Raw genomic sequence first — 14,872 nt, 5'->3', positions numbered from 1 at the left:
TTTAAGAAAAAAAGTGTTTCTCATCTTCATTAACCTACCATCTAATTATAGTTAAAATCTAAATTTTAAATATCTTGAATCATTGATTATTATGTTTGGACCTCATTCCCAAATTAGGAACACACACTCTAAAGGTAACTAACTAGAAAAAAAATATATATCAAATTTTACTTACAATTATAATTATAAATTAAAATAACTAAAATGATAAAAAAAAAGTATATTGTAATAAAATTTAAAATTGTTCAGATTTAGGCAACTTGTTTTTCGATGTTGGAGATGCTCAACATTCTACTCCAAAACAGGGATCTCCATCAACAACTCCACCAATGTGTTCTATTTCTATTCCTCGTCCTTCTTCACGGCGTGAGGTAGGTAATTATATAATTATTTAAATAGTATTAATGTGATTGATATTAAACATTTTACTAAGATTTACTTTAAAATTTTAACCTAAATGCTTATAAGTTTTAACAGTCTATTTAGGATCATCACTGCTTCCCACACGCTCTTCCACTTCTTTCTATCTTGTGCCATGCAAATTATGCAAAATCATCCAACAACAAATATACATACATAATACTCCATGATGGCCTGAGCCTACATGATGAAAAATAAAAAAACAACAATAGGTTACGTTACCTTTATCCAATCTGCCTCTCAACTAGTTGCTCTTCATCCTCCTTGATGGACAAATTGTTCTCTGCTGACTTATAGAACACTAAAGGATTCTTCAGCCTCTTGCAGAACCCTCTTGTCGAGCATGTTCAAAATTGAGTATCTAATATTTTTGGTAGGATATCACAACTGTATAATGCTAAAATATATTTGTTTTAGTCATGACATCTGAACATTGTGGAGGGTTTTTATTGTGATATCACTAATTTTTTTTTAATTATCAAGTTTGTTTATTACAAGCTACATATACCAACGTATAGAGATGTGGCGTAGCCATGGTTATGGAACAGGAGAGTGGAGATAAAGCCAGAAGAAAGAACCAGCAAGTGTAAAATTATCTGATGAACCCCCAAAAATGTTGTCAATGCCAAACAAATTAAATAGAGCACTTCTATGGAAATTTTCAAAAATTTTATACTGATTATTTGTAAAAAATAATGGCTGTAACACATTTAGGCACAAAACAATATTTTTGTAAGAAATTGGTAGAACGATTAGGCACACTCTTAGGTACAATTTTTTTCAGTCGTCACCAAAAATGATTACAATGTTTGGGTACATCGTGTTTTTAAAATAATACCATGTTTTTTAAGATGTGTCAGTCAGATAACTATTAAAATGTTATTTTAGGTGTCAAGTAAAAATGTTTGGAGATAATGATGATATTTTTCCTGCAGGTATGGCAAATATTTTAGCAAATAATCCGAATCCAGCAAAATTAAAGTTTCGATTGAAGAACACTACACGGGTGGAAAATATTCTTCCGAACAAACAATTAGTCTTAACGTAAGGAAAAATTGTGACTATTAATATAAAAATAAAATCTACTGGTTCAACTGTTTATGAGTTCAACATGCCTGCTCTAACTTCGTTATTACTTAAACAATTTGAGCCATGTTGATATTCTTAAATGTCAAATTAATTATATTAATGTCATGATAATTAATCAAATATTTTATAATTTTTTATTGTATGGTTTAGGTAAATTTGCGCAATACTGCAGCAGCTTCATGTCCGTACCAATTAGTTTCATGTTCTAATACTTATACGGATCTTAAAATTGGCTACAAGTTTACTAATCACTCCATAAATGTTCATTCACCTTAACTGAATATTACTGTTTTTGCTAATTTGAATTCAGCCTTACCTACATAATATGCAGTCCAAGCCAACTGCCCTATGGTAATTTCGATCTAACACAATTTTAATGAGCCAATAATTTTATAGATTGATTTAAACATAGGGAATCAGATACAAAAACAGTACGTTGAAGGTTTGAGGAACTCTTTAAATATTCTGAAAATCAAGGTTCCGGTTCACTAAAAACAAGATTTGAGGTTGACTGCTCATGCCCATTATCAACTATAGTTACTCAATTAAATGTTGAGGTTACTACATTATCGGGACTAGAATTTGAGCTAGCAAGTAGTGGTTATAGAGTGTCATTAATCAAAAGACGTTTTGTTGCTAGTAAATTTCCAATATTAATTATTCTATTTACCTGATATATATTATATCGACGTTGAGTACATTATCTCATTAAACGTTTTAATACCTATGATACATTTATATTAATTAATGTAACAGTCAGAATTAATATTGATTTACAATATTGTGAAATTCTTTTTTTTTTACTAAGATCTTTATACTTTATCTTACATGTATACATATTAGATTGTAAGTACCTATAATAATAATAATAATATTTTATTAACGGAATAAAATTCCAATTTTCAATAATATAATAATGACAGTTGTAGGTACATGTGTGAGTTATACTAAAATATAACTATAACTATTAGTTAAATTTCTTTTTTTTCTATTACTGAAAGTTGTCATTGACACTGATATTTTATACACAAAAATAATCACATACTTTTTTTTAAATATTTTATACTAATTTATAATCATTAACTTTTTCAGTTAAATATATATCGTCACCTTAGAACCATCATGGCCATTCTCAGTTTTCCCAACTTTTCAGGGTGAACAAAAAACTGTTTTTTTGTTAGGAATTTTGAATGTTGGTATACCTCTTGACATTAAATGACTCTAATACATGTACTTAATCTTTCTGAAAAAATATTATTTCCAGATATTTATTTTTACTAAAATTTCACGAGATTGGCCTTGATATCGTAATATTTATATTTTAGATAGGCCATGATTAGAATAAAATAAAAATGAAATCATTTCCTTAAACATAAAAATTATACATTAGGGGAGACCGGGGCAAGATAAATCCCTTAGCCTCTTCCACGTAGTATGAACGAGTTTTTGAAAGGGATTTTTACATATTCGTGTTGAAGTATTTACCTTTTAAATAAATAGTAATAATATTAAAAACTTAAAAATATTTTTACTCATCACTGTTTTTAAAAATCCAAAAATGTACCATCTTACTTTAAGGTCAGGGTAAGATGAAAATGTCTATGGGGCAAGATAACATAATACCTAAAATACATAATAACCGTATATTTTTATTAAAGTATAAAAAAAATTAAATAACATGACAATTAAACAACAACATAAAATTAAAAAGTTATAAAATACTACTATTACTATTATCATGGTTTTATTTTAAAATTCATGAACAATAGGTAAGATAACAAAATAATATTTAAGTCTCTTACTCTCTTTGTAAGACATAGGTATTATTATAATATTACAATTTTGTGTTCTTAAAATAAAATTTATTTTTTTTAAACTTAAAGATACAATTTTTAAAACTTTTAACTTAAAATTTATAACTTTCGTATTAAACACATCAAAATAAAAGCTAGCCAATAACAATTATTGGCCCAATTTTGTAGCTTTGTTAGCTTTTTCTTTTTCAGCCCTCTTATTTTGTCTGTAGGAGATATCTGCGTGGGGAAGAAGTTCATAATAATTGTGACAATCATGTGGAACCACTGGTTTTATATCTTGCAAATCTTTCCACTTGTCTTTAGGTATTTTTATTGGGCCACTGTTGAGAGGAGGGGACGTAATTTTTCCTGTTCTAATATTAGTCTTGGGCCTAATTGGAAGAGGTTGCAGTTCGGTAAAAAACTCCAGAGCATACTTTATTTGGCCAGAGGAATAAATTGTACTGCAACCATTTCAAGTCAGTAACAACTGGGTCACTGAGAAGTAATGAAAAATCTTTTAATAAATAACTTAATTATTTAATAAACTTGATATTTTAAACTTAATAAAACTTCACTATTAATTAAGCATCATTAAAATACTTTACTAACACAGCATTGATAACGTGTTGAAGGGATATTATCATAATATGATAATAATAATTAATCAGCAATAATCATAATAACAATAATTATAAATTCATCGATTTGTTGGCCGCTGACGGGCGACGGCTGTGTTCTATTATTATTTTGCGATATTTTGAGATTGGCCATGATACCACTGATAACAAACGATTTTAGATAGGCCATGATGACATTTTGAATTTTCACAGCGAACCTATCGGACAAACATCAAAACTAATCACTTGGTCTCACGCGTCTCGAAAATACGAATCTATTGATATATAAAACGTATTTTTGAATTTTTTGAGATTGGCCATGATGGTTCTTAGGTGAAGATATGTGATGGTGAACCAGATCCAAAAAGCTCTATCCGACATTCCATTGTGTCAACAAATTGTTAACTATCAGTATCTTTATTATATTTTTATTTTATTTAAACTCGAAAATAATAATCTCAACATATCATTTTTGTTGAACATGTTTTTCTTCATTATTTTAGTTCACTAAAAATTAACTTCAGCTTTAAAATATTATTTGATTTTCCCTTAGTGCGGAATTATAAAAACTATTAGTAATTATTATTCTATTTAGTAACACTGTCTGCTAGTCATTTTACAGTATTATCTACCATTTTAAAATTTAAAATATTTTTTTTTTTTTAAATAGAATGATTTTTAGTATTTATATAAATGTATTATATAAAACTATATATTGTTTAGCAATACAATTAGCAATAATCAAATTTTTCTTCTAGTTAACTATTTTATTTGTAAACCAAAACAAAATACAATAAATCTGATTGTAAAATATCTTTTTATTATTATATTATTATTATTTTTTTTAATGTTGTGATGATAAGTTATCAATATTAGGACTCTATTTATGCTTCCTTGTTAAACTAGGTAGTTTTTGGTAACAATCTTGTATGTTATCGTAATATCGTTTATTGGATTTGTGATTATAAAGTGGACATACAGACACCTCCTCAGACACCTGTAATAGGTTAACTGTATTTTTATTTGTTAATTTGGACCAATGCATTAAGTAGATGTACCTCAAAAAGATATAACATTGACAGTTTAACTTTGTAAAATCAAAATTTTATTTTAAAAGTAATTTGTTTGTTGGTATTCTTATTTTTGAATACTATTTTTTTTTGTTTTATATAAGATAATTTGTACTCAGAAATAGTATTTATTTATGGCTAAAAAAAAAGTTAACTGGTAATATTAATTTATTATTATTGTGTGTGAAGATTTAATATATTTTATATATATATATTGTATTATTTATTACATACACAAATATATTAATTAAATTTACTTATCCATAAAATTACATTTTCCATTTACTATACTATTATCACATAATACTTGAGTTTAATAATTTATTATGATATAATGTAAATTGTAAATGCAATAATAAATGTATAGTTATTACTCCTTATTAGGTTTTTGTACAAGAAACACATTTCCTAAATACCTGTTGTGTACACCTGTCCTCAACAAATGTTACAAATACTGATATTGATAAACTGACTTTATTTATTTATTTTATAAATATTTATAAATATGCTCTATTAAAATATAATAATAGTGATATTTATTCAATAATTATATATTTATTTAAACAATATAATTTATTATAAGATATTAACATTTTCTTTCATAGTGTAATGAAACCTCTAAATTGAAGCATGTATTTTTACTTTTTCTAACTAGTGATTTGTATATAACTTTTAAAGATAAGCAGAAATTATAGACAGAAATGATTGAAAGTTAAAACACAATAACTGTTCACTATAAAGTATTATTACATAATTTGGTGTTATACAGATGTGCACTTGAATGCATTTTTACTGAGTTTTCTTTTCAGTACTGGTATTAGAGGTGATTATATTTACTCTGTCTGACTGTCCAGCAACAGCATTCAATTGACAGCAATTCTTGTCTCTTTTTTCTATTTTCTTCTGCCATCTACACGATATATAATCCTTCAAGGCCTTAATATAGGCCATAGGGATTATTCATGTTTTATTTTAAACCTAGGCTTTTTTTTAAATGTTGTAGCTTGTACGATTATGTATTTGTATATGTGTATATTTCATAAACATTTAACACTCTTAAGAAACGAATTTGAGTGTAACAACTAACAACCAATGACTAACGATACATATTGGTAAAAAACGTTAAACGATCGTTCAAGAAGACATGTATGGTATATAATCCAAATTCACACTTACTGTGATCACAGATAAATAGGAATAAAATAACTAGATAATATAGTGTTAATGTTAACGGATTAGGTACGCCTTTACTACACCATCTATACTGATTAAAGTAGCAACTCTAGTTACTGTGCCTGACACCCCCTAACACAGTTTAATCATGTGACTCGTCCCAATACGGGACGTTTTTTCATGTAGGCAGCTGTACGAGTTTAGTCTCTTTATTCTAGGCTTCATAGTATAAGCCTAGTGGAACCACCACAAAAACTTTGTAGCACGATTAAAGATACAGATCTGGTTACACAACTGATATGTAAAATAATACTGATTTTTTGCCCCTACCGTTGAGGCTCCAAAAATCGAAATGCACGTAGAACCACTGAAACCAATGAACAATTTCTCAAGGCGATAATGTTACCATTCGTTAAAAATCTTAAAAATTGGTCTGTGTTGCTAATTTTCCGGTTCTTACAATGGTTAAGACCTTCATAGAATTTTTGGTGTGTACAATTGGTACAACTATAGTTAGTAGACAATAATTTACCTATATACAATAGCCATCCAAGCGTATTATAATAATATTCGTTATCATTTTATATACAAGTACATATTATTTAAATTCACATTCCTAAGCAATATGTCATTCGGAGTACTTCAATTTATTAAAATCCAATACCAAATATCACATATTCAGCACATGTATGAATGTGTAGTCTCACAAGCTATACAATTTTAAAAGAGATCATTATAATGCATAAAGGTTTCATTACTTTTCCAGTTTTTAAAAAGGTAAAAAGACCTTCATGCATTTTTTAGTGTAAGCAATTAGCACGACTATAGTTAGTAGACAATAGCCATCTAAGCAAATTTACTCAATACGTAGGTTACATAATACGATAGGGTTATTGGTTATTATTACTTTTTTTTAAGCAACAATATTTCCTTTTTTTCTGATCCATCGCACGTCTCGAGCTTGAGCATATCCATCAGATGCACTAGGTCAAGTTTAATATTTTTAAAAACAAAAAAATATATCATGTAAAATATAATATAATATGAAAATAAAAAAATATTGTACCTAGTATTTTCGTATTGAAGATAATCGATTCAATTCAATAGCTGAGTTATAAGATAAAATAAATGTAAATACAGTTAGATGTATAATTAGTTATTGCTAATTTTAGACTTTAGTCGTAGGTAGATCATTTTTCGAAGTGATCTATAGCCAAAACTTGACTATTCAAAAATGTTCTACCCACTTAGGCACAATTAAGTGAGATTTAGAGGGACTAAGCCACTTTATATACTATAATTATTAAAATGAACCCCACCAAGAAGTTTTGCAAAAATCCAGTTATTAATTCAACTTAAATTATACTTTTTTTTGAAAACTATTTTTTATTTAAATGTAAAATAAAAGTTTAAGAAATGCAAAATGAAATTACCGTATTTTACGTTTACAAACATAACGGTCCCAGAATTATAATATCTACTATGGATTATAAAATGAAAAATTATGGGAAAATAGGTACAGTATTCAAGAATCACAATGCACACGACCATTGTATTATATTAAATATACCTACAATATGGAGTCATACATTTAACATGTAAGATACTTATTATTTCAGAAAACACATAATATGCTTATGAAAATATTCGTGATCGTTTTATATACAAGTACATGTTATTTAAATTCACATTCCTAAGCAATATGTCATTCGGAGTACTTCAATTTATTAAAATCCAATACCGGACTAGTAGGATATGTGTATAAGTTTTAAGTATTTATAGTTTAGACCCACGGAGTAGTGGACTAACATTTAGTGTGGTAAGTACAGATGTACCACACCATTTCGATCTTAAGTAACTTAAATTTTGACAATAGTTTATGACACACAAAATAAATAATCATATTTATACTATGATATTATTACCACATTAGTCTTAAGTTTTAAATTATTTTTAAGTATTAAAAAAAACCAAACCAAGTTCCACCTCAAATGCAGATAGGATATTAGATTTAAAATAACATTATTTATATATCGGTTCCATTACCGCAATAATACTATCTCATTAGTATGGCAATATTTGGTAATAATGATAGATTATCATTTTATGTTGGGTATAGTTTTAAAGTAAGTAATAATATTAAAGTAATTAGAACCAAAATATTATAAAAAATTATATAAGATTCCACAAAAAATAAATGAAGATGACAAATAGAGATTATATTATATTATATTATATTTTATTGCCTAAATATTGCCCATTATTATTAAATAGACGCGCTCTGTAACTTCGCTTTACGTTATTACCTACTCGTTAATATAATATTATACTCCGGCCCACGCGAGAGGATTACAGTCGTCTGACAAAAACCCGTCCTATTCCGAACAGCGCTGCTGTTCGGTGCCGGTCGAAATCGGTTTGCATGCTCGAAATGGTCTTTCATGCCCCGTATTATACTTTAGTCTCAATACATACCAGGACCCCATGCATCCCTGCTCGTCCGATTGCTTGCATTCCTCGGCATGCCGACTGCACCGGTCAAAATCGGTTTGTATGCTCGAAACGGTAATGTTGTTTCGTGCCCCGTATTATACTTAAGTCTCGATACATACCAGGACCCCATACATCGTCAGTATCGCAAACCGTGGTTAAAAATCGTAAGTTAAACACTCTGAGAAGAATTAGTCGCAAATAACCACCAACATATTAATATCATCGACACGACGACACACAAATACAATTATATAAATACTACCTTTATAAATTATACAAACAGTGCTATAAGCAGATGTATATGAATTAATTCATTTGAAATTTTATATTTTGCACCATAATTTTATAAAGATCAATTTTTTGATAAGTGGTTGTCATGTGACATAAGTGTAGCGCTACTAGATATTTTCAACTTCGAAGAGAATTTATGAATCAAAATTAATAAATAATAATTAAAATATATTAATAAGTAACCACTAATCTATACTAATATATATAGAAGAAAAACTGTTCGTTTGTTAGGGGTAATCTCTGGAACTACTTAACCGATTTTAAAAATTAGTTCACCATTAGAAGGAACACTGTCCCATGGATCTATAGGCCCTTAATTTTTTTTTAATGAAAATTTAATCATTTTTTATAGAACATGGACAAATAATAATAATTTTTTTGTTTATTATAGGGTTTCTATTGGCTACAACAAATAAAAAAGTTATTATGATTGATTATTATATTACATTTATTTATTATTTTATTTATATTATTATGAAGAAGAAGTAAATTAGCAATTGTTTATTAGGTTCCAATTAAAAAAATTCTTACACCTATACAAAGCTAAAAATGGGTAATTAAAATGGGTAAATCCACGGGAATTTGTCACCGGAAGTTTTGAAAAACTGATATGCTGAGTATTAAATGACGGACTGAACACAAATTTTGAATCATTATAGAATTGGTATTTCGAGCAGGCAACGAAGAGCATGGGGTCTGCTAGTTGTAGAAAAAAAATGGTTAGAAATTAAAAATATCTGTAACCAGCCCGAAACATAATTATGTTAAAATAACAATAATTTTTGAATTTTCAAAAATAATAGTGTGGGCCAGCTAAAATAATTGTCTTCTATCATATGTACAACGCGAGCGACTACTGTGCAACACTACTAATTAAGTGCTAAAAAACAAAAATAATTATCAGTTACGAGCTACGGCTAGCCCAAAAACCACGGGCGGCGACGAGATTATATTATAATAATTGCCTAGACAGTTTACGTCTTATGTCGCTGTTTAGTCCCGTATATACCAAGAACTCATATGGACAATTGACGAAGCTTACGACGTGATATCGTCCATGTACCATGTACCATGATCTCTCATGGCCCATCCGACAACTGTTCACGCGCCGCCACCGTGTCAATAAAAAAGTAAACCTGCAGATAACTAATACACTCTATAATATTATTTATATAGGTATTATAAAGAGTACGCAAATCATACGAATTTCATGAATAAGGTGACAGAGTGGCGATTAAGTATAAATATTTACGTTTTATTGTAGATGTATTCTTTTTGACTGAGCATAACAATAGTATAATGTGTTAACGTTAAGAGAACTCAGACTTTTTAAGGGGTTTTGTATAGGCAATTTTCAATTTTATTTAAAAGTATAATGTCTGTGTTATTGTTTTTCTATTCTCAACATCACTTCCACGAAAAAAATTAATAAGTTAGAAAAACACATACATAATAGATTATCAACGTTCAGGTTGTGCCCGATATATACTTTCCCGTACATAACAATTTGACACGTGTGTATCATCGTACCTCGGAATAAAATAACATAATAAATGCCTCATTTCATATAGTGTATTAGGTATTTAATAATAATACAGTTTTATAATCTTTTCCCTATTTGCTTTTATTATGCTCATGATATCGTTTCGTACTTCCTGTAATTATTATGGGCCAGCGGGCCTCGGGCATTCGTATGACATTTTGGGCTCTACCGGTAATGTGTTGTAGCCGGATCCAGCCAGCGTTGATAGTGGTTACATGTCATACTTAAATAGTTAAATAGCAAATTGAGATATGCGTATTGCGTACATACTGGGTTTCACCAACGCGTTAAAGTAATGCCTACCACAAAACCGTAATAATAGTGAAATACTGTTTTTTTTTTTTAAATATAAAGTACTAAACACCTACTAAAATAGTACTAAAATAAACACCATTGTAAAACCACTAGCTTCCTTGCTCCGCTCAGCATCTAAAAAAATTAAACTTGATAGCTATAAACTGAAAAATTACGAAATAAATATTGCTGTAATTTATCAATGAATTGTCTCCAAGCATGATTATTTACTCGATCACTTTCGGTGACCAGATGTGGCTATACAGAGTTATAACTACTTATATAACTGTGTCCTAGTTAGATCCCGTAAAAAAACTGCTAACTTAATGGTTCCTGGTTTTTTTTTTTTTTGGTACTTACTACACTAGTAATAAGTTGGGTCCTGCATTATTTTAGTCCTATTTAATCAGACTTAGAATTGTCTATGATCTATTTAGACTAAAAGTTTCTTTGCTATTTAAAATAATAATTATTAAAATTTTACAAATTATGATACAATAAAAATACAGAGACAATACCAAGAGAACATTTTGAAAATGTTAAAAATAAAAATAAAATACTATTTAAACCACTTTTTGTGTTGGTAAAAGTGTGTACGACATTAATTCTAGGAATTGGACCTAAATTTGTATTATAACATAATTTGTAAAATTCTAATAATTTATACTTTTATTAAAAAAGAAACAAAAAAACCATAAAAAACATTTTTAACCACACCTTATTGGTTTAAATAGATTAGAGACAGTCCTAACTCCTAAGTCTATTAAAATGGGAAAAAAATAGAATGTTAGTATAGTGTAGTACACTAGTAATAACCGTACTAACTAAAAATAAGTGTAATAGGTACCCAAAATAATAAAATTGTGGACTCAACTAGTGTAGAACCTGAAAAAATGTAGTACCTAAGACCCAATTGTTAACAATTACCACTTTTTTTTTGTTTCTAAGACTACTAGGAATTTTCTATTTTTACCTCATAATAATACCAACCCAACTAAACTCACCGAATGTTGATTACAGACAGAATCTTAAAAATAGTTCTAATGTATTATTGGATAAGCATTGAAAAATATGTTAATTTGGTTGCCTATCTAGCACCAAATGATACCGGAATTTGATTTGATTATAAACTAATAATAATAATACAGAATATATTTTACACCCACGAGCGGTGGCGTTCTCAGAAATGTTGAATGGGACAATATGGTGGGGGGGGGGGGGGATCGTGGATAATATCTAGGAACGTAGAGTCGTAGAGGGACTATCTGAGCACTTAAAAACAATACGGCGGATGGGGGTTTAACCATAGATATTAAAGAATATAATAGTAACAATATAGAGGGTTATTACTAAGTATATTTTATGATATTATTGTGTATTAAGTAATTTATATATTGACCTATTTACGTGGAACCTTGTTTTTAATTTTTAATTTTTAACTAAAAAAGTTGAACATTTGATACATTTTTAACTACAAAATAATTATAAAATTTGAAATTTGAAAATGTTGTCTAAATTTGAACTTTAAATGCTTATAAATAAAAATCGTGTCTAGGTATTTTTAATATCAACTGCTATTGTAAAAATATATCAGAGGTCTGGCATTAAATTTTCACACTTTTTTGCCCAACAAATAAAATTAAAAACTGACAATGTCCATAAGCAGCTCAAAAAAAAGTCAAAATATTTTTAAAATTGTATGGTGTATAGCAAATGAAAAAATAAACATTCAGAAAAATGTTCATGTATTTACAGTTATTTGTTTTTGAATAACAATAAAATAACAAAATCGCTATATAAGAAATCGAGTAAATATCCAATATCATAACTTCAAACGCTCGTAAAAATTTAATTTGACTTTTTTATAGACATTTTTTTTTTTGTTAAAGGTAGATAATCTTATAAGGAATCTTGTAATACATTTTAAAATCTTAGATTTGAAAAGAAAAATTTTTATGAATTCTTAACTCAAAATAATTTGGTAATTTTCATGATTTTTCATATTTTGTCAATTTTTGAACTTTAAATGCTTATAAAAAAAAACTGTGACTAAGGATTTTTAATATTTTTCAAATGTCATTGTAAAAATATGGTAGGAGCCTTGTATTGAATTTTCAAACTTTTTTACCCTACTAATAAAGTTTTATTGACATCCTTAGAAAAAAAGACTAATAAAATTGGAAACTGAAAATGTTCTTAAACAGTTCAAAATAAATTAAAATATTTTTAAAAATTTATCCTGTATAGGAAATGTAAATATAAACAACCGGTGAAAATTTCATGTGTATATGTTTATTTGTTTTAAAGTTACAGCAAAAACCAAAATCGCTTTTGTCAAAAACCGATTTTGCGTAAAAATTCCCGTTTTTCCTTAATTTTTATGTTGTTTTTCCTGGCGCTTTTGAAAACAATTGAGAATTTTAAAATTTGACCTTCTGAATGCACCAACTAGACTCACTTTCTCATCGAACAAGATACTGTTGAAGAAAATCGAAGCCTTTTTACTGCCCCAAACTGTGATAACAGACACAAAAATAAATAAATAAAAATAAAAAAACACACAACATTGTGAAATCAATATATTCATCGCTCTGCTCAGAATCTAATATTATAAACTTTAAATTATTTTTTGTCCTGCCTGTACCGAAAGTTTAGTTGTCGATGACGGTTAGGTTAGTATACCAAAAGTATCGGTTGCTAAATTAAAAATCCCCAAGAGTACTGAGCTCAGATATCACGCGTATCCTCTGAACAAACAGACACTAAAATCTATACTACGGTCCTTATAAAACATAAACTTTTGGTGACATCTTATATAGTTATATTCATATTATAACCTCCATGCATGACGCTTAAAATAAATAAAACCAAGTCGTTTCTTTCATGAAATACCTATTGTTTTTGTAGATAGTCTGGTTGTTGCATAGATCCCAGCCTGAATTACCTTTGCCGTGATGGTGCGATCAATGAACGCAGAGGTGTGACAAAAAACAGTATGTGTGGCTCGTGCGGGAAGGCAATTTCAGTCTTGGACGAAATGCGGCCTTTCCCGATAGCTCACTTCCCGCCCACGCCACACAGTATACTATAATACTAACTTATGGTCTTATAGCAAAAGCAAAATCGGAAAATTTCACACAACCAGTGGACATTTCCAATTTTTATGTTTCAGATCTCTGTAGATTATATGACTAGAATATAATGCTTCAACGACACATTTAGTGTAATAACGTGTGGTAGACATAAACACATCCTTGATATCTGTAATTAGTTGTATAACACATTATACAACAGTACAGTACCTACAGTAATTGTGTAATATATAATGAGACTAAATTATTAAACAATTTATGTTAAGCGCAATAAACCCATAGATATCGTCAATTAAACTGATCATTACAAGTTACTTGAGATAATATTAGTATTAGTATTAATTTATAGGTACAAAATATTACTACTAGTCATCATTAAACCCATACATAGCGCTGCATACATACCATTATAATTATATGTACAAATGTAGCAATTCGGTAAAGAATCATATTTGTTTAACATATTTTAAACATTTAAGTTATATATAGGTAGTTTAACTGTCTGGGGGCTACTATGAAAAATTTCTCAAAACGCACCGAATGATTGACTTGTTTTTCTACTTCAAATTAATATAATTATCAATAAAGACTATTATATGTAATTTTAACAATAATCAGTACTAAATATCGATATGAACGATATGGTTATTGGTATTATTACTATTTTTTAGCAACAAATAACTTGCATTATTTTTCTATTTACAATAGTTATTATTTATAATAACACATCAAGATAATATATAATGTGTAAGAATAAACGCTTAGTACATTTATACAGATTCGTGTTATTGACATAAAATATTTTAATTACATATCTTAAATTGAACATAATATTAATATGTTCTGCGGTGCTACCTACTAAGTTCAACTAGTAAAAGGTGGATAAGTGGATGTCGCTCTGCTGTACAGTAGGTTACATGTGGGTCACTGTAATGGATGGTGTTAAATTTAAATTCAATGATATAATATCATTGTATAAGAAAAACGATTC

This window comes from Metopolophium dirhodum, chromosome 1, assembly GCF_019925205.1.
Source record: "Metopolophium dirhodum isolate CAU chromosome 1, ASM1992520v1, whole genome shotgun sequence".
Lineage (NCBI taxonomy): Eukaryota > Metazoa > Arthropoda > Insecta > Hemiptera > Aphididae > Metopolophium > Metopolophium dirhodum.
Note: the sequence above shows the minus strand (reverse complement) of the source record.